This window comes from Priapulus caudatus, unplaced genomic scaffold, assembly GCF_000485595.1.
Source record: "Priapulus caudatus unplaced genomic scaffold, Priapulus_caudatus-5.0.1 Scaffold233, whole genome shotgun sequence".
NCBI lineage: Eukaryota > Metazoa > Priapulida > Priapulimorpha > Priapulimorphida > Priapulidae > Priapulus > Priapulus caudatus.
Genome location: NW_014577294.1, coordinates 284,169 through 292,888, shown reverse-complemented (window position 1 = coordinate 292,888; position 8,720 = coordinate 284,169). Strand labels below are relative to the sequence as shown.

Genomic DNA, 8,720 nt, shown 5'->3' with positions numbered 1-8,720 from the left:
CAGTGTGACAGTACTTTTCTTTTCGGTTCTGTATAAGACTGTGTGTGTGTGTGTGTGTGTGTGTGTGTGTGTGTGTGTGTGTGCGTGCGTGCGTGCGTGCGTGCGTGCGTGCGTGCGTGTGTGCGTATGTGTTTGTGTGTGGGTGGGTGGGTGGATGGAAGGGGCTATGACTCAAAGAATGTTTATAAATCCGAGCAACATGAGTGGAGCGGATGATAGCGGGGCAACAGCTCGTGCTCGTAAAAACAACACGGATATACGGACAGACTGCTTATAGTACAACATATAGGGGTGTGCTCGCTTGCTACGTAATATATTCAGACCGAGATAACTAAAGGATAATTTTTCTCATATTCCGAGATTTGGATCAACGTCAGCAGATAATAAATTAACGGGCATATCCGTCTGAGCAGGAAAACCACCCCGCCGTAGATATTATTGCTAGGCCGGTCAAGTTAGACCAGTTGTGTGTGTCTTTCACACACGGGGACCACCAAATTGAAGACTCCGTGACACTTCGTTACTAAGCAGCGTTTTTAGAACTAAAACACACATATAGCGACACTGATTGGCTCCAGTTACCCGCCACTCGCCGAAAGTAGATCGGCCAATAGTATAGATACTATAGAGGTATCGATGTCCACTGTACTGTAGACAGTTGTGTTCGCCGTAAATAACACTGTATATAACAGGGCTGAGTTACCCGTGTATTTGTTTAGATCAAATTTTTAGTTATCTTCAGCAATGTGCCGAGCCACACTAAAGAAAAAAAATCATTTTGCTATCTGCGATCGCATCGCTAACTCACGAAGCGAAGGTTGGAGGATAAATAGAACCAAGAGCTAGAACTCGATCTACGCGAATTGAAATAGATCGTATACAATTACACCGGTGGCGTGAGATACGAATCACCTAGCAACCTAATTTTAACTTTGTCTATCATTTCCGTCTCTTGTAAACTACATGTTCATAGCTTTACCTCCTAAATGTTGATGAATCTATTGCGGATGATCGCATAATGTATTGGGCTGCGTTCTAATATTAATTATCAATCACTAATTAATTAGTGATCAATAAGACGTCATATAACTAGTCATCGTAGACGAATACACGCCGTGAGCAAAAACCGAATGCAGTCACACTGTAATTGTGACAGCCATCCCAGACCTAATTATGCGACGGCGACGATAAGTAAAGTGAAAGTTGAGTTTTGCTGAGTCTCGGGGAGTCCTCGAGTCACCGAGCGGTAGTCCCATTCTCAATATGTAACTTCGTGAAAAATTGGAAACAGGAATACAGGTAAACACTAAGAAAACGTAGTGCTTAAACTGCTTACGAAGTGCTGACAAGGAACTATACATGGTTTATCCGAGATTCTATATTCGGTTTGACCTTTACGGGGCGTTCATTGCACGTACGCGCACGTTACCGTAGCCCGTATGCCACACAACGGCAACATGGTATATGCAGCAGGAGAATTAACAGCGCTAAACCCGGTCTAGCAGAGATGCTGATTAAATTGCTCGCGTCACTCCTAAGTTACGCGCAGAATGATGCGTCGGTGGTACATGGAGGTACAGCGTGTTCGCGGTATGCGATCGTGACGAGGGGAAAAAATAGACACGGTGACACGATATGTCGTCGTACGTTTTCTAGCTACAGTAGCGGCACGCCCGCACCCCCATGCTGCTCCTCTTTGATTCTGGCTTATCTTGGTGATGCTGGCTTCTCCTGATGATGTTGGCTTATCTTGGTGATGCTGGCTTTTTCTCCACCTCCTCCATTTCCTCTTCGTCCGCTTCCTCTTTCTTCTCTTCCCCTCTTCGCCCCCCATTCTCCTTCGCTGCTTTTTTCTATTATTCATTCGACGTCTTCTTCTCATTCTCCTCCTACTATTTCTCTTCCTCCTCCTCCTCCTCCTCCTCCTCCTCCTCCTCTTCCTCCTCCTCCTCTCCTCCTCCTTTCGTACTACTACTATTCGTACTACACTTACTATACTACTACTACTAACTACATACTACTACTTACTACTATACTACTACTACTACTACTACTACTACTACTACTACTACTACTACTACTACTACTACTACGACTACTACTACTACTACTACTTAACTACTACTACTACTGCTACTACTACTACTACTAATAATAATATTACTACTTCGTTAATATTTTAATTTAACTAATCATAATTAAAAACATTCTTAGCATTTCTTGATAACGCTCGTCTGATTGTACTTTGGATGTCATTGCCGCTACTGTATGCAAATATGCAAGTATAACAGCTTAAAACGAAAAGGTTGAGTAGCATGTTTACTTCGCCATGTCTTAGCTGTCCAACTAAAACAAATACTGAATGTGGCGTTATTAATGAGTAAAACGCCTATTATAAATTAGTTAAAACGCTAGCGGTGGCCTCGCAGACTGGCTACTTGCCACTTCAAGCTGCGCGCCAAATCTATCGGAACTATACTTACTGATTACATCAACCAACATGAAATCGTGACCCGTAAATACTACTTTATGACTCGTCGCACCTAAATGTATCTTTAAGGAACATCGACTGGAAAAAACTCCATGTAAATTTTTAACGGGTTCACCGCGCGCGTTTTTTAACCATTGCGGAGTTGACATTCATCAAATCGTTGAGAGCTGCATGCGACGCTAGAAGACCACATACTAACGTACGAAGGGTCGTTGTTGTTATAATGGCGTATAATATGTACCGAGGTAACTATTTGATATGGTAAGGGTTAGGATTAGGGTGTTAGGGTTAGGGTTAGGGTTATAGGGCTAGGGTCAGGGGCGGCGCCTAGGGTATTTCTTAGGGGGGGGGCGGAACCAGAGACGTGTACAGGATCACGCGAAGGGGGGGGGGGGTGGGGCTCTCCCTCAGAAATTTTTTGAAATTAGACCCCTCAGAATGCGTTTTCTGCGCGAGCAGGGGGTCCGGACCCCCTGGACCCCCTGTACACGGCCCTGGAACTGTAGACTCTGATACCGTGTGCGCTTGCACTGACGGGTGGGGTCCAGGGGGCAGATTCTTTGTGATCAAGTGTGCCTACCTTTTCGCCGGGAAACAGCATCATCGACAAATGATGGTCCCAACTTGGGACTCCCAAGGAAATAACACCTTGACATCGATTATCAAATTAAGCACAGGTTTTATATGGATTGAATTTCGACACTTAATTTTTCGATTTTTCGATGAAAGTGGTCCAGCTTGTAGGCTACATCACCTCATTTTTGGGCGATCCCCCTATTATTTGCAAGAATCTTCTTCTTCTTTACCTTTTCTTGCAAATGATGGGGAGGGGGTGACCCCCCACCCCACTCATCATTTGCAAGACATTTGCAAGATGTTTCTTTTTCTTTTTCTTCTTCTTCTTCTTTTCCTTTTTTTTTTTTCTTTTTCTTTTTCTTTTTTCTTTTCTTTTTCTTTTTCTTCTTCTTCTTTCCTTTCTCTTGCAAATGATAGGGGGGCGACCGCCCCCCCCTGCCCCCCTGTGGCGCCGCCCCTGGTTAGGGTTAGAATTAGGGTTAGGGCTAGGGTTAAGGAGTAGGCGTAGGCGACAAACTCGCCGACACCTCGGGTACTACGATCGGGTACATATACGACAACGACTCCTTCAGTCATACTAACTGCCTCGCTGAATGCCACTATCGTGTGTCGCCTCAAGGAAGGTTACGATTACAATTACATAGTCATCAATTTAACAACAACAACGACGACGACGACAGCAACAATAACAACAACAACAACAACATCATCATCATCATCAACAACAACAACAACTTCATCATCATCAACAACAACATTATTATTACTACTACTACTACTACTACTACTACTACTACTACTACTACTACTACTACTACTACTACTACTACTACTACTACTACTACTACTACTACTACTACTACTACTACTTACTACTTACTTCCTCCTCCTACTACTACTACTAGTACACTACTACTACTACTACTACTACTACTACTGTTGCACTACTACTACTACTACTACTACTACTACTACTACTACTACTACTACTACTACTACTACTACTATACTACTACTACTACTCCTCCTCCTACTACTACTACTACTACTACTACTACTACTAACTACTACTACTACTACTCTACTACTCCTCCTCCTACTCACTACTACTACTACTACTATACTACTACTACTACTACTACTACTACTACTACTACTACTACTGTTGCTGCTACTACGGGGCGCCATGCAGGACAGGGCTCAATTTTGTCTAACAAAACTCAATTCTGTCTCACAAAACTCACTTTTGTCTCACAAAACTCACTTTTGTCTCACAAAACTCAATTTTGTCTCACAAAACTCACTTTTGTGCACACAACTCAATTCTGTCTCACAAAAGTCAATTTTGTGAACACAAAACCTCAATTCTGTCAATCCTGTCCCACAAAACTCGATTTTGTGAACACAAAACTCAATTCTGTCAATCCTGTCCCACAAAACTCAATTTTGTGAACACAAAACTCAATTCTGTCAATCCTGGGGCAACAAAATCGAGTTTTGTGGAACCGGTTCGACAGAATTGAGTTTTGTGTTTACAAAATTGAGTTTTGTGGAACCGGTTCGACAGAATTGAGTTTTGTGTTTACAAAATTGAGTTTTATGGTACAGGATTGACAGAATTGAGTTTTGTGTTCACAAAATTGAGTTTTGTGGGACAGGATTGACAGAATTGAGGTTTGTCGACCGGCGTTTCACAAAAACTCATTTTTGTCAAGTTTATAGGTACAAAAATGCCTGTCCTGCATGGCGCCCCGTAGCTGCTGCTGCTGCGACTGCTACTACTTCTCTGCCCTATTCACACTCGACACTGTACGTAACTTCTCAAGTAATAATATCTCGCTGTGTATTCGTGCATGTGGACAGCCAGGCGTAATTGCAGGACCTTACGCAGAGCGTGCCAGTACAAGCGAGGATATATATGACGATGTTGATGATGACGACGATGATGATGTTGATGATGATGACGATGCCGATGACGATGGCGATTGTTGATAACATTGGCGATTGTCGAGAATAATGACGATGAGCATCGAGACGATGGAGATTTTTGATACAGTCGCGATCGTTGGGGACAATGACGATTGTTGATACGATGACGATATCTGACACAATGACAATTTATGTGGTGCGTAGTGACAACGGTGTGTTTAATCTTGGCTTGGAGCTTGCGCGGGAAATTGAAACGGCGCAACACGTGCCATCATCGGAACTTCTAAAAATGGAGATGGCGTATTGGCAGCCGCAGATCTTTTTACCCGCCTTAAAATAGCATGTATCTGTTTACGGAGGCGGTGCGTCCATCTGGGAAGAAGAGGAGGAGGGGTAGCAGCAGCAGCAGTAGCAGCAAGAGCAGCTGCAGCAAAAGCATCATCATCATCAGCAGCAGCATCATTCTCGTCATCATCATCATTACCAGCATCATGATGATGATGATCATCATCATCACCAGCATCATGATCATCACCAACATCAGCAGCAGCAGCGGCAGCAGCGGCGGCGGCGGCGGCGGCGGCGGCGGCAGCAGTAGCAGTAGCAGCATCAGCAGACAGCAGAAGCAGCAGCAAGAGCATCATCATCATCATCATCATCATCATCATCATTATCATCATCATCACCAGAATTAAGAGCAGCAGCAGCAACAACAACAGAAGCAGCAGCAGCAGCAGCAGCAGCAGCAGCAGCAGCAGTAGAAGCAGCAGTAGAAGCAGCAGCAGCGGCAGCAGCGTTTGCCTGGATGTTAGTTAAAAGTAAAAGATTTGCGCTTCGGTTCCATTTGTAAACATTTAAACGGACTCGGCCGAGAGACTGATACTCGCAATATGCGCAGTGAAGGACGCTATAAACTAGGCTTCGTCAATAAACCACGGAGCACAAGCATCTAGATTAAGGGCCGAGCGAAAATGTATGGGCACAGACTCACAGTAGCAGACACGGACTAAATGTGAAACGTTAATCATTCTGCACTGTATATATATAGCTGTGCTACTGACTACCTTTCCTTCATATATTATATGCATGCGGGTATTTTTGCTCTGGATAGAGTGTTGTGCTTGTTTGAAATAAGTGTGTTTTTATGATGCACTGCGTGAAATGTGTCACTACAATGTTCTCACTAGAAAGGCAAACGTTCCTGTCAGATAATTAGAATTTTTTCTTTGAGGTTTTTTAAATAAATGGAGATGAACACAGCAATAATAAGAGAAAAGCAAATAACGGAGGATCTTTATGGAAATCATTTTATCAAAGCTTTCAGAAAATTTCATTGAATTATTCTATTGAGGAGTACTTCTATTGCATAGTGTATTTCTATGCGAGAGTAGAAAATTACATTGTTTCATGCTTCAAGACATACAGCTCTTGTCCCAACCGTACCTCCAGGGATATACGTTTATTCAAATTTTCATCAGAGATATATTTCTTTTTCAACCTCTCTCTTCACCTTTCTATGTAGCATGATTACACTTTAGGTGCCGGAGTACATACATATATTAAGTGCCGGAAGTAACTGCTCAACAATGCTACTGCTATTTTAACCTCTAGCTTAAGATTATCTATACATGAGATCTTCCAGACTTTCTGAATGCGTCATTATCGTGACACACAGACCTAGTATGTTACGCCCTTGCGATTAAAATATCGAAGATTGTTTACTGCTCTTTTGTCCGAACCTGGAACATAAGCACCACTGACACTGTTGCTGCCTCTAGGCTTGAAGTTTACTACGATTACCTGTTATGTTGGCGAAATTTCAGTCGTTGCCATGTTTTTTGCAATATTAAGGCAGCATCATAAACCCTTCTCTTGTCTCCACGCGTTTATGCTATCGGCAAGTAGGGGACGAGCGATTCAGTTGAATAAGCCTATCAAGTTATGTGCGGTTTCGCCATGAGCGCTTACTTGTATTTTACTGCGATTGATTAGAAATGGAGCTATGCGTTGAAAGCCACCATTGTTGTTCAGGTTATCTGACACGGTTTGCCTTTTTCACACAACACGGTAAAGTTATGAAGGAAATGTTATATGTTAAAACTGTCATGATCCTATATCATTAGTTAGAAAATTACTAGCTGTAAGGGTAAGAGAACTGAGAAAATTCCATAATCTGGTGATAATGTGTCTTAAGGGAGAAACACGTTCACAACGCACACGGATTTTACTGATAGATTATCGTATAGAATTTCCAGCAGTGAACAAAAATTCGCACAGATACTGGTATTAATTTGATAAACCATTATGTTTCTATTACTTATATACTAATCACTCCCGGGTCACACTCAAACAACAGTTTGTCAATAGTAGGAATACATCACCTCACACATCCCTTCATGACCAAAATGTTGGGTGGGAAGTTCTACTTCGTTGGTTACTTTTTTGGCTCTGCGCCTCAGGGATAATTCTTGCACGTGCGCCAGCAAAAAGAACGCGCACCCGCCTCGCGCCACTAGAAGACGTCTAGATGGCGTTCAACATGCACATCTAAATTACGCAAACAATTAAACCGCATAAATTGTGCCTAGCTGCAGACTAAACAGAATTTATTCAGCTATTACTCGCGAGCCCGTTTGACAAAAACATGCCTTTTCACCGCGTCTAGTATATGCTTGAAAATTCGCCCCAGATGCCCAACGCGCGTTCTTTGCCGGCTAGGTATACGAGAATACTAGGCCCGGCGAATGAATCACGAAGCGCGTACAGCTAGTCCGCAAATAAATCGGGAGAAGTTATTTTAGAGAGGCAAGAATAGCGAAGGGTCGAAGTGTCGCAATATGCTTCAGTATTGTTGCGACCTTCCCAGCGGTCGACTGCTATACTACCATCTGCATCGCACACATTTGCTCGGATGTTGACGTTTCATCTACATTCACACTCGTGATAGTTATGAGTAAACACCGATGATTGAAATCTGAGTTCGAATCTCGTAAATATTAGGCTTGAGAAATCTTGCCGCAGGGGTGCATGTCTGATATTAACAGGAGTCTATTAATATATATTGATAGACTCCTGATATTAATAGTGCACGCACAGCGCGGTGCGGTGAGTGGTGTTGTAAATGTCAATGATCCATTATTATAGTTGTAGTTAAACAGATTCCCAATTCGTAAAACATTTGACTAATCAAAGAGTATTTGAGGTAATACTAATTAATGACTAGACGTGAGGTCTACAGCGGAAGTAATTTATTTACTCTCAGAATCGAGTAGACCTCCCTAGCTTTAGTGCGATGTCGAAATACAACAGCAATTGCTTTCGTGTTTCGTTGACGTGGTTTTCGAAACCCCTTTTTTTCGCTTACTCGTTTTGTATTCGGATACTACTGTGTTATGTGGTTAGGAAAATGGGTGGCTGTGTTATACATCGCATATATAATTAATGTTGCCAACCGAATGCACAGTTCAGATATCCAGTACCAAGTAAATAATGCCCACGAATGTTCCTGATCATAGCCAGCATAGTTAATGGTTCAGTGTATGTTTTCACTCCCATCTTCGCAACACGTATACGTTGACAGTTTTTGACCCCTGCAGATATATCCGTGTATAGAGAAGCATACTTATTAAAGCCGCTCTATGCAAATGTCCAACATAAAAAAAGTCCAACATTTAACCCAGCCAGCCATATCGTCAGACAATAGAGGACGATTATTGCGATATAT

At 42.6% G+C, this 8,720-nt stretch overlaps 1 protein-coding gene and 1 long non-coding RNA gene across 2 annotated transcripts in view; one reads left to right on the top strand and one right to left on the bottom strand.

Moving 5' to 3' along the window:
- Window positions 1-8,720, top strand: part of LOC106807761 (twitchin-like) — a gene marked incomplete at its 3' end in the record, with an annotated part of 171,136 nt that overhangs the window by 15,079 nt on the left and 147,337 nt on the right.
- LOC106807765 overlaps window positions 1-8,720 on the bottom strand; it is a 17,453-nt gene that overhangs the window by 2,403 nt on the left and 6,330 nt on the right. The window contains exon 2 of the long non-coding RNA XR_001393706.1: window positions 6,686-6,688. This is a non-coding gene — a long non-coding RNA (uncharacterized LOC106807765). The remainder of the gene's footprint in view (window positions 1-6,685; window positions 6,689-8,720) is intronic.